General features: G+C 34.0%; 1 protein-coding gene and 2 long non-coding RNA genes across 3 annotated transcripts in view; 2 read left to right on the forward strand and 1 right to left on the reverse strand.

Annotated features, from left to right (window-relative positions):
- The window catches only part of LOC124452167, a 70,081-nt gene that overhangs the window by 28,752 nt on the left and 25,630 nt on the right, over positions 1-15,699 (forward strand). The window lies entirely within an intron of this gene.
- On the forward strand, positions 9,580-12,663 carry LOC124450478. The gene is made up of 4 exons (XR_006949993.1): positions 9,580-9,864; positions 10,661-11,455; positions 12,217-12,294; positions 12,478-12,663. It is a non-coding gene; the product is annotated as an uncharacterized LOC124450478 (long non-coding RNA).
- On the reverse strand, positions 13,001-13,817 carry LOC124450480. The gene is made up of 2 exons (XR_006949995.1): positions 13,611-13,817; positions 13,001-13,143 (listed from the first exon to the last, which is right to left on the reverse strand). It is a non-coding gene; the product is annotated as an uncharacterized LOC124450480 (long non-coding RNA).

A 15,699-nucleotide genomic window follows, 5' to 3' on the forward strand; every position in this document is an offset into this window, starting at 1 on the left:
GGGATCTGTTTCGGCTTTGAAAGACGACTATGGATTCATTCAGTGTTGTGATAGGGATACATTAAATGCATGATTTTTTGTTTCTTGTTAGGGATTTGTTTCGTCTTTGAAAGACGTCTATGGCTTCATTCAGTGTTGTGATAGGGATACATTAAATGCATGATTTTTTGTTTCTTGTTAGGGATTTGTTTCGTCTTTGAAAGATGGCTATGGCTTCATTCAGTGTTGTGATAGGGATACATTAAATGCATGATTTTTTGTTTCTTGTTAGGGATTTGTTTCGTCTTTGAAAGACGGCTATGGCTTCATTCAGTGTTGTGATAGGGATACATTAAATGCATGATTTTTTGTTTCTTGTTAGGGATTTGTTTCGGCTTTGAAAGACGGCTATGGCTTCATTCAGTGTTGTGATAGGGATACATTAAATGCATGATTTTTGTTTCTTGTTAGGGATTTGTTTCGGCTTTGAAAGACGGCTATGGCTTCATTCAGTGTTGTGATAGGGATACATTAAATGCATGATTTTTTGTTTCTTGTTAGGGGTTTGTTTGTTTCGGCTTTGAAAGACGGCTATGGCTTCATTCAGTGTTGTGATAGGGATAAATTAAATGCATGATTTTTTGTTTCTTGTTAGGGATTTGTTTCGTCTTTGAAAGACGGCTATAGCTTCATTCAGTGTTGTGATAGGGATAATTTAAATTCATGATTTTTTGTTTCTTGTTAGGGATTTGTTTCGGGTTTGAAAGACGACTATGGCTTCATTCAGTGTTGCGATAGAGATACATTAAATGAATGATATTTTGTTTCTTGCTAGGGGCTTGTTTCGGCTTTGAAAGACGTCTATGGCTTCATTCAGTGTTGTGATAGGGATACATTAAATGCATGATTTTTTCTTTCTTGTTAGGGATTTGTTTCGGCTTTGAAAGACGACTATGTCTTCATTCAGTGTTGTGATAGGGATTCATTGAATGTATGATTTTTTGTTCCTTGTTAGGGATCTGTTTCGGCTTTGAAAGACGACTATGGATTCATTCAGTGTTGTGATAGGGATACATGAAATGCATGATTTTTTGTTTCTTGTTAGGGATTTGTTTCGGCTTTGAAAGACGACTATGTCTTCATTCAGTGTTGTGATAGGGATTCATTGAATGTATGATTTTTTGTTCCTTGTTAGGGATCTGTTTCGGCTTTGAAAGACGACTATGGATTCATTCAGTGTTGTGATAGGGATACATTAAATGCATGATTTTTTGTTTCTTGTTAGGGATTTGTTTCGGCTTTGAAAGACGGCTATGGCTTCATTCAGTGTTGTGATAGGGATAAATTAAATGCATGATTTTTTGTTTCTTGTTAGGGATTTGTTTCGTCTTTGAAAGACGGCTATAGCTTCATTCAGTGTTGTGATAGGGATAATTTAAATTCATGATTTTTTGTTTCTTGTTAGGGATTTGTTTCGGGTTTGAAAGACGACTATGGCTTCATTCAGTGTTGCGATAGAGATACATTAAATGAATGATATTTTGTTTCTTGCTAGGGGCTTGTTTCGTCTTTGAAATACGGCTATGGCTTCATTCAATGTTTCGATAGGGATACAAGACTATTCTTTCATTTCAGCGAGTTTATTGATGCGGTGAGTTTTGTTATTATGGCAATCGTAAGCAAAAAACCTTTCAAATCAACCTATTCTAACCCAATGAACTGCATAACAACTGGAAGGCTAACTTGGACGCCATCTTTGAAGCCTGCATGAGCGCCGCCATTGAGGGTACGGAGGCGAAATACATCACTTCGAAATTGCCGGATTTTTTGCAAAAAACAGTGGTCTTCGAGCCAGCTTAATGTCTAAAAACCTTAAACAATGTTTGGACTTTAATATAAAACAAGTTTGAACGGCATTTGTGCATGTTTAAGCTTCTTTTTAGAAGGATGAAAAGCGAACTTTGTTTTGGCACGTGAAAACATGCCTTATAACTTGAATACAAAACTGACACCCCTCGTTTTTTTTCATTAGAAGGATGTAAAATACACTTGTCTATCCTTATAATATTGTTTGAATCTTTGAAAATGAAGCTGTCAGGGCAAAAAACGCTGTTTTTCGGTAATTTTAGTGTTTCCGAGCAAAATTAGCTCGCCCCAGTCCTTTTTGAAAGTTCAGAGCATAAACAAAAGAAAACACTTTGCAAAATATTTCAAAAAGTTAGCAAAAAAATATTTTGAGTTCATTTTAAAAAAAACTGTTATGCCATATTATTGTGTTATCATTAATTGCACCATTAAAGAGTCAAAAGGGTCAATACTCACTTAAAAAAAAGACAAAAACACAATTGACACTCCATATTCATAACTGTTGAAACACTTATATAAAAATTGTAATGTAATACAAGTATGAAAAAGATTATTAGTCTAATATTATAGAATCATATATTTTCACAAATATGACCAAACATTTTAAACACACATCCTAAAATTTAATATATTACATATACATTTATCATCATTTGTATTACAAGAAAAAACTAATTTTACAATCAATATGATATACTATAAAATTTTGATACAGGATATAGCTTTGCTTGCTTTATAATCATTTTAAAACCCTGTTTCAAACCACTGAGGATGAGGGTTGCTTTTTGACATTTATGTAGAGCAGGTTATATTAGCAATATTTGTCATAGTGTGCACTTGGCTATTTATTTATAAGCATGAACTTGCTGATAAAATGCTCAATACACAAATATGAATGCATGTCAAATCTTCCACCAGTTCTTAAGAAGTGAGAGAAGTAAATGACAAGAACCAACAATCACTCACAATTCAAAATTTCAAATCATCACTTTCACACATTACAAAAAGAGCATGTGAAATTCTTACAAAGCAAGTCTAACTTTGAAAGCAATAAAATTGTTATGAAACATGTTATATTAAGTGGATTGTGTGTATTCTGCACAGCATTCAAAGATACAGACTACCTGTTATCAGTTTTATCTTAAATTTTTGGTCTTTCGACGACAAATGAGAAATTCATATTTCGAAGTGTGTTCTCCCTTTTATGTTTTATATAATACAGCGTTACGTATACAAAACATGTCTTGGAACGTCCACAATGCATCTTAACACATTAATAACAAAATTTTGCTAACGGTTTTGAAAAAAATAAAGCATTTAGGCGAGCATTCTATTCCCAAGTTAGCAGTTTTTGCAAAACAATCCGTCACGCAAATAAAACAGTCCACGCGAGATACACGCGAAGCGGCAAATCAGCTTCTATTTGGCTTCAAAAAAGTGTAGGTTTGTTTATAATGAGTTAGCCTTCCAGTTGTTGTAGAGTTCACTGTTCTAACCACGTTAGAACAGCGTTTGCTACGTAAAGCTCGATATGTGCCAGTTAAAGTATTTCAAGATAAATCGATGGAGAAAGTAGCTTTGCTGATGTTAGTTTAAAGTATCTTTAAATGTTTGTAGATGAAGATCGTCCAGGTTTAGTGAAGTTCTGAGAAGGACTGTTGGTGTTGGTGTTGACTGTCAGCCGTATAACCAGAGTATTGACAACCTTCGCTGTCGGCTTCACTCTGTAGATGGCTACCACTAAGGTTGTCGAAACATCAGTCAACATCAACAACAATAATCCTTCTCAGGATCTCCCGAACGTGGACGATCTACATCTACAGACATGCAACGATACTACCGGGCTCAAATCATTTACTTTAAAGCCTTATCAGTTAGTGCATGATCGTCTCGAAGTTATTGCTTGTCGTGATGCAGTTGCTGTTTTGTTTTCCATAGGAACAAGAACTTAACTTTTCCGTTGAAGTGGAGTTCAGTGTAGTCGAGGTTCGTGAAAAAATATGCATTTTGAGATTTTTTGTCGACTGACTGATTTCTACAGCTTTAAAACGCGTTCACAGGATCACGTGTCCGGAAGGCTGAATGCGATTCTTGTGAGAATCTTACCACCGGGAAACATAACTCTCCAGGTATAGTCACTATAGTGTATCAACCAATCATATAGTCACCATAGTGTATCAACCAATCATATAGTCACCCTAGTTTATCAACCAATCATATAGTCACCATAGTGTATGAAACAATCATATAGTCACTATAGTGTATCAACCAATCATATAGTCACCATAGTGTATCAACCAATCATATAGTCACCATAGTGTATGAAACAATCATATAGTCACTATAGTGTATCAGCCAATCATATAGTCACCATAGTGTATCAACCAATCATATAGTCACCCTAGTGTATCAACCAATCATATAATTAAATGAGATATGATCTTCGCACTTAGCTGGACAATTTAAGCAATCGTCTCAGGACCTGAAAAAATCAGGTGACTCAACGGGATTCGAACCCATGACCTCTGCCGTGCCGGTGCAATGCTCTGACCACTGAGCTATGAAGTCACACAGTGGTGAGCAGGTCAATATTGTTGGGCTCATGTTTTCTCGTGAAATGAATGTCATATGAATGTTTTGTGCAGTGCGGTGTTTGAAATTAAATGAGATATGATCTTCGCACTTAGCTGGACAATTTAAGCAATCGTCTCAGGACCTGAAAAAATCAGGTGACTCAACGGGATTCGAACCCATGACCTCTGCGGTGCCGGTGCAGTGCTCTGACCACTGAGCTATGAAGTCATTTCACGAGAAAACATGAGCCCAACAATATTGACCTGCTCACCACTGTGTGACTTCATAGCTCAGTGGTCAGAGCACTGCACCGGCACCGCAGAGGTCATGGGCTCGAATCCCGTTGAGTCACCTGATTTTTTCAGGTCCTGAGACGATTGCTTAAATTGTCCAGCTAAGTGCGAAGATCATATCTCATTTAATTTCAAACACCGCACTGCACAAAACATTCATATAACCAATCATATAGTCACCATAGTGTGCCAACCAATCATATAGTCACTATAGGGTATCAACCAATCATATAGTCACCATAGTGTATCAACCACAGATCTAATAATACACTACATAGTGCAACTGACATTCAAGTTGAAGCCGGGCAAATTTACTTCCGGAGCCCCAAAGTAGTGAGAATCAATATGGCGTTGTATTAGAAAATATGTGGTCCAAGTTAATATCTCGCAATTATTAGCAAATCGCGAAGGTTGCATCAACTTTTTTGCACTATTTATTAAATAAATCATTGTGACTATAGTTTTTAGAAAAAAATTGCAGAATACGCCAATACATCGCCGTTAAATTGATTTCAAGTGTAGTTCGATTTGAAAGCATCAGCAGCGACGAAGGCTTAAGATACTGGAATTTGCACATCTAAATATCATATCACAGCACAATCTGCGATAGTGTGGCTTAGTTCGTTTGGAAAATACAGCGATATCATACTCGATCTATGGATGTATTGTGCTGATTGATGTACAACAAGCATAACGATGAGCGGTATGAAATCTTTTTCAATATATTATTCTGTTTGATTGTTCCGTCAAAATTACATTATACTTTGCGTTAAATATTTACACTGTTTCAAATAAAGATGTTAGCTAAACTGTACAAGTAACACAACGTATAATATAATACATAACTGCTGTTGTAATACATAACTGCTCTTAAGAAGCAAGGTCGTTTCGCACGTCTGCAATGCAAATATTTTTGTGTTCATTGACTGAAACATTATTGAATGGAATTAATTTTCTAAAGAAAATAATAACTTCCAAAAATTAGTTTTGTAGAAGTAAAAAATTCCAGCAGTCTTCGCTGCTTTAAAACTGATTTATAACTTTTTGATTAGTCCAATAAAAAGTATGCTTAGGTGGATTTTATGTAGCTATTAGATGCATGTATTGAGTATTTCTTTAAACCAGTTAAATACATCTAATTATGTATATACACAAGCTCCAGAGGCAGCAATAGTGAAAATAATTATCGTCTTCAAGTAGCATGTAAACACCTTTAAATCAACAATTTTTAATTCAAGAGAATTTATTGGTAGTTTCAAGACTATCCAACAGATTTCAGCTATGTCATTACTGACCTGATCATCTGAAATTACAAATGTAATTTATAAAACCTGGGAATTTTTTTGCAAGAAACATATTTTTCTATTCTAAATACAAAATTTAGACTATTCACATATTTTAATAGAACAGGCATATTACAAAAATCAGTCAGAAATTGACACAGGTTACAAGCACAAATTAAATATTTTGCTCAGAATAAATAATTTAGGTTTGATATTTTCAATAACAACACTGTGTAGAAAGTTTTATATGCATATACATGACTGAATGGTAAAAAAAGACAATAAAAATGTTCAAAACAGTAGCATAACATCACCATAACAGTACATTAAGCACTGTGGGCAGTGGCCATATATACTACTGCTTTAGACTATGACAATACATTGCTTATATATATGTGTAAAACACAGTCAAGACTACAAGTCTGGGGACTCTTCTTGCTTTAATAAGTAAATATTTTGCCCGTGTTGGACAGAGTGTTATGTATCAACCTGTGGTATCAATAGTTTCACAAGTGACCTGCTATATTATATTTCACAAAAAATTTGGTGTAACAGAGGTAGACTCTTCATATTTTTTCAGTAAATAAATTTCTGAACGTATTAATTACTCACATCTTGACATAGCTATTCGTTTGCCGACCAGAAACACCAGAAAAATGCATTTCTGGTACAATAATCCAGTGCAATATTCAATTATATACAGTGAACAATATACTTTATATAAATCGTGAAAAATCTTTCAAACTGTAATCTCCAACTCGTTTTATATGACAATAAATATTGGAAGATAATTCCACGACGTTCGATTGAATATTTTGTGGCAGATTGTGCTGTTATATGATATTTAGATGTGGAAATTCCAGTATCTTAAGCCTTCGTCGCTGCTGATGCTTTCAAATCGAGCTACACTTGAAATCAATTTTACGGCGATGTATTGGCGTATTCTGCTATCTTTTTCTTGAAAAACTATGGTCACATTGATTTTTTTCATTAATAGAGTAAACCAGTTTATGTAACCGTCGTGACTTGCAAGTAATTGCAAGATATCAGCTTTGACCAAATATTTTCTAATACAACGCCATATTGATTCTCACTACTTTGGGGCTCCGGAAGTAAATTTGCCCGGCTTCAACCACTACTTATTAAATGTAATCCGTTGCACTATCTAGTGTATTTTTAGATCTGTGGTATCAACCAATCATATAGTCACCATAGTGTATCAACCAATCATATAATCACCATAGTGTATGAACCAATCATATAGTCACCATAGTGTATCAACCAATCATATAATCACCCTAGTGTATCAACCAATCATATAGTTGAGAGTGCTAGGAGCATTGTGTTTGGCTGTAGACTAGAGATCAACGAAAAAAAAAGAAATGGGTTGGAAGCAACGACACAAGATTTTACAAAACAAGAAAAATGCATATGATCGCCAAACACATCCTTCTCTACTATAGTTTGTTGTTAATCTTTCTCTTTGTTTTTCAACACTGGCTGGAACACCCACCAAAAGATTGACCTAGGTAGTCGGTACCAAACTTTTGTAACATTAAGCGCTGTTAACATTTACATCTCGTTCGAATTATGATTTGATTTAAGGAAAATATCAACTTGTTACAAATACAAAAATACAGAATATCATTCAGAGACTCTAGACTCTAGATATGAAAAACGTAGCCAACACTATAACGAGTGTCTCCGATTCATTAGTTTTCATTAGTTGGAACACACACCAACGATTATGATGTACGAGCTTTCACTTCATAAGAATATGAGCAGAAGACCATCAAGTAAAACAGTTTCTTCTCGTCATGTAATATCAAGTAGTCTATTGATACTTTCAAGTAATCACGTGTTATTTATAGTTGGGCTGCTTTTTATGTCCACCTCCTGTTTACTTAATGTTTATTACGTTCGTCTTTGTCATTCATTTTTTTCTAATAGACGGTGGAAATGATGGAGCTTTTACTGATGCAGTTGATCTCCTGATTGGATTTTATTCTTGTCGTATTGGCTGTTCGTTAGGATCAATCTAAACTCTTGTACTCGAACGTGCAGTAAAATGCGTATTGAAGTTATTCGACGACTACTGACAGCATTTGATGAGAGCGAATTCTTGACTTGCATTTAGCCATGTTGGCGGTATAATAGAAAAGAATATTTTATCAGTGTTATTGTTGGCACCAGCCGACTTGTGCGAGCAACATTGTTTGGTAAATCCCAAGAGAATGGTTGCAAGTCAAGAATAGCTCTGAATTTAAATATAAGTTAAAATTATCAAATGCTCAAAGGAAACACCCTGTAACGACTGCTCACTTTCATGTCTCAATATATTGGTTAGTTTAACAACCGCTTGCTTTGTTCATTCAAATTATTTTAGAATGATTGTTATTTCTATAGAAAAAATAAAGAACTTAGCTTTTAGAAAGGAAAATCACAACTCAACTTCTTGTTACAATATGTTTATCAATATGTTCTCTTTGTTATTATCAATGGGTATCACAAAATTAGACTCCTGTGTATACGTAGGCAATGGATGTACGATTTTGCATTGTAGAAGATGGTTTGTATTTTGGAATCATCAGAATATTCTAACCCACTATGAGAAAACTCAAGTACTACGGTAGCTCTTACCAAGTGTCGTGATTTGACTGCAAATGCTAGTTAACGTTGTGCTTCGGCTTAGATTGGTGATCAACGGAAAAGAAGAAATGGCTGAGAATCAATGACAGAAGATTTTACAAGATGTACAAATCGGGAGGCGCAATTGCCCAACTGGTTTCAATTTTTGGCTTCAGCTTTCATTCCAGTTATTAAAATATTTAGTTCAATGGTTCACTGATGTCATGTAATATGGCAGATCGTAAAAAATTGGATATTGTTGTGTTTACGGACTAAATTTTGTCATAAAAAAGGTATTGAATTCCTTTTCAATATTAATTGTCAGTTCTTAAATATTTCATTCTATTTTTGTTCACTTTGTACTTTGTTTGCGTTAATTTGACCTTTTGAAATTTAAAATAATTGCTCACCATGTTTTGTAACAAAGCCAATTGACAAAAGCTTAGCAGACGGCAAAATATTCTCCTTGTCTGTATTTGTGTGCTATTCGTATTCTTCCTTTTGTTTTTTGCTGTTGCGGCAACCAATTTAATTAAAACTATACGTTACAGTTTCTTCAAATGACCATTATTGAAATAAATTAAGGTGGTCACCCCCTCTTGTCAGATGAATTTTTAAAAATTTTTCCGAAAATTTTTTTTGGTCATTTTTGGCACTTTAAGTATTGTAGTTTAAGTCTGCAGTGTTGATTTTCTTTAAAAAATAATACTCCGTGAGAAAAATGCCCTCAAACATACCTTATCAAAGAAATTAACCCTTAGCAACGCCTTAGCAGCGCATTTAGGTACCAAAATCGTGAAAAATTTTGACCAAAATCCATTTTTAACCATTATTTTTTGGTTTGTCCTTTTGGCGTATGTAATTTCAAGTCTTTTGATGAATGTTGCTCCGTGATTGGTTGCTTTTTCTAGCCTTGGTTGGCCTTGGCAACGCTATGACTTTGTCTGCCATGTAACAGTTCGCATATACACGCTTCTCAAAGCCATCTACGAAAATCTTAGTTTTCTCTTACATTTCACGTTAAGAAAGAGCTGTTTTAGTTTCTATATAAATTCTATTTGTTTTTTTTTATTTTATTTTCAAAAATAAATGGGAAATCTTAAAAACAGAAAGAGAAAACGGCCTAGAATTTCTCCTAAGAATACGACGAAGAGATTAAAAGATGGCGCACCTCGTGATCTAACAGCCGGTAAAAAATTGGATATTGTTGTGTTTACGGACTAAATTTTGTCATAAAAAAGGTATTGAATTCCTTTTCAATATTAATTGTCAGTTCTTAAATATTTCATTGCAATTTTGTTCACTTTGTACTTCGTTTGCGTTAATTTGACCTTTTGAAATTTAAATTAATTGCTCAACTTGTTTGAGACAAAGCCGATTGACAAAAGCTTAGCAGACGGCAAAATATTCTCCTTGTCTGTACTTGTTTGTGTGCTATTCGTATTCTTCCTTTTGTTTTTTGCTGAAGCGGTATCTAATTAAACATAGAATTATACGTTGCAGTTTCTCTAAATTACAATTATACGAATACATTCAAAAACAAAGAAATGATAGGCAATTTGATATGTAGATCAAAAAGTTTTTCGTATTATGATCTGTTGTTTTATATTTGATGTCTTCAAGAAGTGAATCATAGAATTGAATTTCAGATATCAAAATTGCGAGTCGCCTTTATCTGATATGAATTATGTAAAAGTAATAATATATTGTTGTCTTGTGATTAGTGTCCTCCAAAAAGTAATTTGATGTTGAAACTTATATCATTATGTGTTCCAGTCTTCGTGTAGAGTGATTTTTTGTATAATTACAATGGTTGTATAGCTCTATATAAAAAAATTAAAGTCACAAGTAATCCAGTTCAGTGCCTTCATTCCATAATATTCACTTTTATAATTGTGTGAGGATAGTATTTTGTGCAACTGATCTTTTGATACTTCTTTGTCATACTAATACACCATTTGCTCATCATTAAAAAAATCAATTACAAGGCTTAGAATTAACTGCAAAAAAATAATAAAATATTCACTATTTTTATAGAAAAATCAGGAACACATGTCTATAATCAAAGCGTTTCTATATGAGAAAAGTCAGTATCATTCGGATAAAAAAAAATTGTATAAACATATTTAAATCTCTGCTTTAGATAATTTGTTGCAAATAAATCACTACACTTCTCTTTCATACAAAGTTTTTAATGTATATGTTTATTCAGTAGCGTAGCCAGCCCGACTTTGCTCTCGCTATGCAAATACTTTTCGCATTTAATAAATACGACGAGTTTTTTTACAATAAATGTGTTTAAACATCTCATGATGGAATCTTCAGTATAATAAGAATATTACGTATATGCATAATAATTTTATATAAGAGTAATATGATGCAGTTATACAATTATCAGTAGATAATAAATATTACAATGAAATACTGGTTGGAACTAATTTATGAGTGTATTTACAGGCTGAATATAGTGTTAAAACAAAAAACGTGAACGTTGCGATTACGATTAGTTTTGTTAATGTGAAATCCTTTTAAAAAAACTCGTCGTATTTAATAAATGCACAATATCAATAGTGTTTTTACGCAGTTGCGGCAAATATTTTTGTGTTTATTGACCGTAAGAAAAATAGATTAATAAAAGAAGTACTTCTAGTGTATTAACTTTTAATTAGACAAATTAAAAGTTAATTTGTGATTACCAAATTTATTATCGGTAATGGAACCTATATTGCTGTCTCAAATCTTGTCGACCGAGTCATAATTGTCCAAGCGATGAATTCGTTCCAATGTATCAAGCTGATCCGCAATAGACGCCCGCAGTTCGTCGAAACGGCGGTAAGCTGGTCTTTTTAATTCTTATGAAGCCCCAATTGCACCAACACCGAGCGCTATTCTCATTTATGAACTATGCAGCCTCTACTAAACAGACCATAAAAAATTCGTTGTTTTGACATTGTATATATCAACACTTTGACACATTTACAATCATCATATGTTGTATGGATATTGCCGAATTTCAACTTTATATTTGTGCTTGTATACGAACTTTGCTATCAGTATGGTAGCCTAACTGCATGTTTGGTCCTGCTATGTAGGTCGTGCTATGTAAATCATCAGCAATATTTATTTCTTTAGAAATCTGTTGTGTAATAGTTGGTCAACATTATTTACATATCAGTACAAATTTGCCTGCTGGCTTTGCTAGTGGCTGCTCGGCTGTTTTCGTTGCTGATTTTTGTTTGTTTTTTGAGAGTAGAAGTTTTTAGTTTGATAATAAACTTATGCCTGGATGGATAGGCGCCGACCTCCCCTCTGATATTTATTTTACTGAAGGTCTTTTTATATGAGTTTTGATAAGTTTATTTAATTTAAACGGTGCGTAATTTATGTAAATACCATATTCCAGGTATCCCCCCCCCCCTTTAAAAAAAAGAATTCTGCCGGCGCCACTGTCTGATGGCCGTTTGTCAAACATCAACAATAGTTTCGAAACAGAATATTTCTGGAAACATACACATTGAATTTTGTTTAGCTCGACCAACACTTGGTGATGTACTTAGTTTTTTGATTATTTCTATAACATTTTTATTATTTAGGATCAATTCAAACTATGCTACCATGCAGTGAACTGCGTATTGGAGTTGTCCACGACTACTCAAATGTCTCGGAAATAGGTAGAAATTGAATTTTTATACTGTACAAATTTCTGGAAAAATTTTTTAGATGTTTGCTAGAATGTTACATGTCCTTCAATTTTGTCTTCCATGAAAAAATGGAATTCAATATAAAAAACTTTTAAATATTTACTTTAGTTTTAACAAGGAGAGTCCAGGTTAAGTATCGTTATATGTTTGTAGATGTAGATCGTCCAAGTTAGTAAAATCCTGAAAAAGACTGTTGGTGTTAATATTGACTGAGATTTTGACATCGTTGACTGTAAAGTACGGTGGCCCATAAGGGACACGACTTCTTCATACAAAACGTACGTCCAGTTTCTCCGTAGAAATCGACCTTCTCCGTAGAAATAGACCTTCTCCGTAGAAATCGACTTTCTCCGTAGAAATCGACCTTCTCCGTAAAAATCGACCTTCTCCGTAGAAATCGACTTTCTCCGTAGAAATCGACATTCTCCGTAGAAATCAACTTTCTCCGTAGAAATGGACCTTCTCCGTAGAAATGGACCTTCTCCGTAGAAATGGACCTTCTCCGTAGAAATGGACCTTCTCCGTAGAAATGGACCTTCTCCGTAGAAATACACCTTCTCCGTAGAAATGGCAAATACCGGCTCTAGATGTCAAATATATCAAATTCTAACAATTCAAAACGTTTTTGAACAAAACAATTAAATATGAACTTAACTAATAACTAATAATGCGGTTGTTACCATTAAAAATTATGAATTTTTTTACGGTTAACACTCCCGTTGATTGCTATTCCCCTGTAAATGATAAAATACAATTATCATTTTTAAATGAAGCCAAATCCCTTTCCTTCGATAAGTGCAGAGTCAATTGCCTCTTTTACTTGGTTGTAACTATCTCTATAATGAACAGGCAATGTAATGCTTAGATCACAAGTTGAAGCAGTTGAACGACACTTGCACCCTTCTGTACATCCATGCTTGAATTTAACCGTTATGGGTTTTGGTAATCCTAATGGTGGAAGTTGCTCGCATCCAGTTATGAATTTGTGCAACATGCACAAGGTGTTAGTGGCATGCGTCCCTAGAAAAAAAAACTCAATCGATTCAAATTTCAAATCTCATTTTGAACTTACAAAAATCGTCAGGCAGTGGTATTAAATGAAATCGGGCAAGTATGTCACTCAAGTTATCAATTATAAAATTGATCAATTCATGGAAGTCTAATATTGAGTTAAGAGTTTGAATGAAATGGCAATTTTTTCAGGTTGTGAACAGGAGTAGAATATTGGAAGATCTTTTTTTACATTATACATCAAGTATGTTATATTTGCAACACAGCAGATATACCTTGGAAAGCATTGGAATCCTGCAAGAAATCGAGAAAGAATTTATAAACATCAACTTCTGCCATTTTGCAATTGCTTCCTTCTTCACTAATTTCAGGTGTCATCCCATCTAACAGCTGATTGGCAGAAGGCAAAAAAAAAGAACAGTCCGCAACAAATAGTGCCTTCATTGCTGCCTTTTCTTCTTTCATTGCTTTCATCACATTGAACAAACTTAATCCAATCATAAGCTGGTCCAGCATAGGCAGGAAACGTGAAAATCATACATTACAATTGCTCTAAAAATGGCAACAGTGCATTAGAAACTTCACTAATTAATGCTTATTCCTAAACACAGAAAATGGCAAGAATTCGTGAGTGTGTCGGGGACCACGTATTATCTTAACTTAAAAGTCAAACATCAAATACAATTTATTAACAGTGTCTGGGATGGTTTAATATGTACTTTATTAAAAATATGAAATTGAAAATTACTTTCGTTTAGTTAAAATTCTTAATAGAGATTGTCGTGCTCAAAGGGTAGTAAAAATCATATAAGAGAAAAACTCTTTGAGATCGTATTTGTCACAATCACTAAGCCAAGTTAAAGTCAAACAAAAAGAAGTTGGCCCTTAAAGGGTTAATGACTTACATTATGCAGAATTTGTAATTCATTTCGTTTTTAAAGATTTAAACATAGCGTACCTTAAGATGTTTTTAGCAGATTGTAATGATTCTCTTGATGGAACTCCCCTGTACTGAATCTGTTGCAAAACATGCAACATGGCGTCTTCTTGCAACACACTTTGTAAATGTTCGTCGGTTGAACAATTTGTTATCTGTACGCCAATAAAAATTAATTTCATAAAACACTTAGAATTCATGACCATCATAACCATTGTGTTTTAACATGAGAGAATGCTTTTCAGTTTTACCTTCTCTATAGCTTCAACAAGCGTACTATCCTTGAGTTCTGGAGTCCATCCTTCAGTTGTTATACTTGAAATACCTTCAGTCATATACGCATAAACTTTGTCTGAAAAGAAACACGGTGCTGGTCCACCTTGCACAATTGAACTAGCCATCAGTTGACCTGCTACTTTGAACTTGTCACCCTCAAGCGCTGCCATGTCAGGTAAAGGCATCCCATTATCAAACAGTTGTTGTTGAATAATTTGAAGAACCTCTACAAATATAAAACAAAAATTTTAGTGAGTAATATATTGACAGCAACGAATATGCAAATTGATTCATTTTATTTGCAGGTCTGGTAAGCAACTGAAACATGTATACCAGAAAAAATTCACGACGAGGTCCGCCATCATCAATTGCAGGCTCTCCAACAAATGTTACTTTCAGCAACTGCTTGTTATTGAACCATTGTTTCTTTGAAATTTCCAAATAGTCTTTGAAAACTGATTTTCGCCTCACATTAATTCGGATTTTAATAGGGTTCACATGTTCAGCAAGCTCAGCTATCAAATCTTTCATCTTCTTTTTCATTTCGACCGGATTCACATTACTATCATCACATGTTTCAGAAAAATCATCATTTTCGACAGATGTATCAAAAGGATCATCTTTTATTGATCCAATTGTGTCTATCCACTTGTCAGCACAAATGTCTGCATTTGCCTCAATTTCATTAAAGGAAAACATGCAAAAACAAGTTGGACATGATGTTTCTGCAGATGACAGAGGAGATTTTTTGTCATCATCATCACTTATATCAATAAAGCTTTTTAATTTTGTTGCTTCCTTTTTCTCACTATCTTGAGTGACCACCATTTCATTGCAAGTATCAGAAATTTTAGTTAAACTTTCCAGTTGTATTATCTCTGTTTTTTCATTATTTTGAGCATCATAGTCATACTCATCAGAGTCTGAATCTGGAAAATCTTGGACTCTGTCCAAATCTATTGTAGCACACAGATAAAAATATATTTTTGAGTAGGGTTTTCCTAATTCCTGTTTGTACTCACTCAATGCAAACTGTGCTGCACTGCCAGGTAACTTCTGTACAATAGAATGGTCTGGATAGAGAAGAGTGTAGGAAGTATACTTATTGAACTGTCTAAAATGCTTCGAATGTTTATTTATTGCAGCCTTCA

This window comes from Xenia sp. Carnegie-2017, unplaced genomic scaffold (assembly GCF_021976095.1).
Source record: "Xenia sp. Carnegie-2017 unplaced genomic scaffold, XeniaSp_v1 HiC_scaffold_24, whole genome shotgun sequence".
Taxonomy (NCBI): Eukaryota; Metazoa; Cnidaria; class Anthozoa; order Malacalcyonacea; family Xeniidae; genus Xenia; species Xenia sp. Carnegie-2017.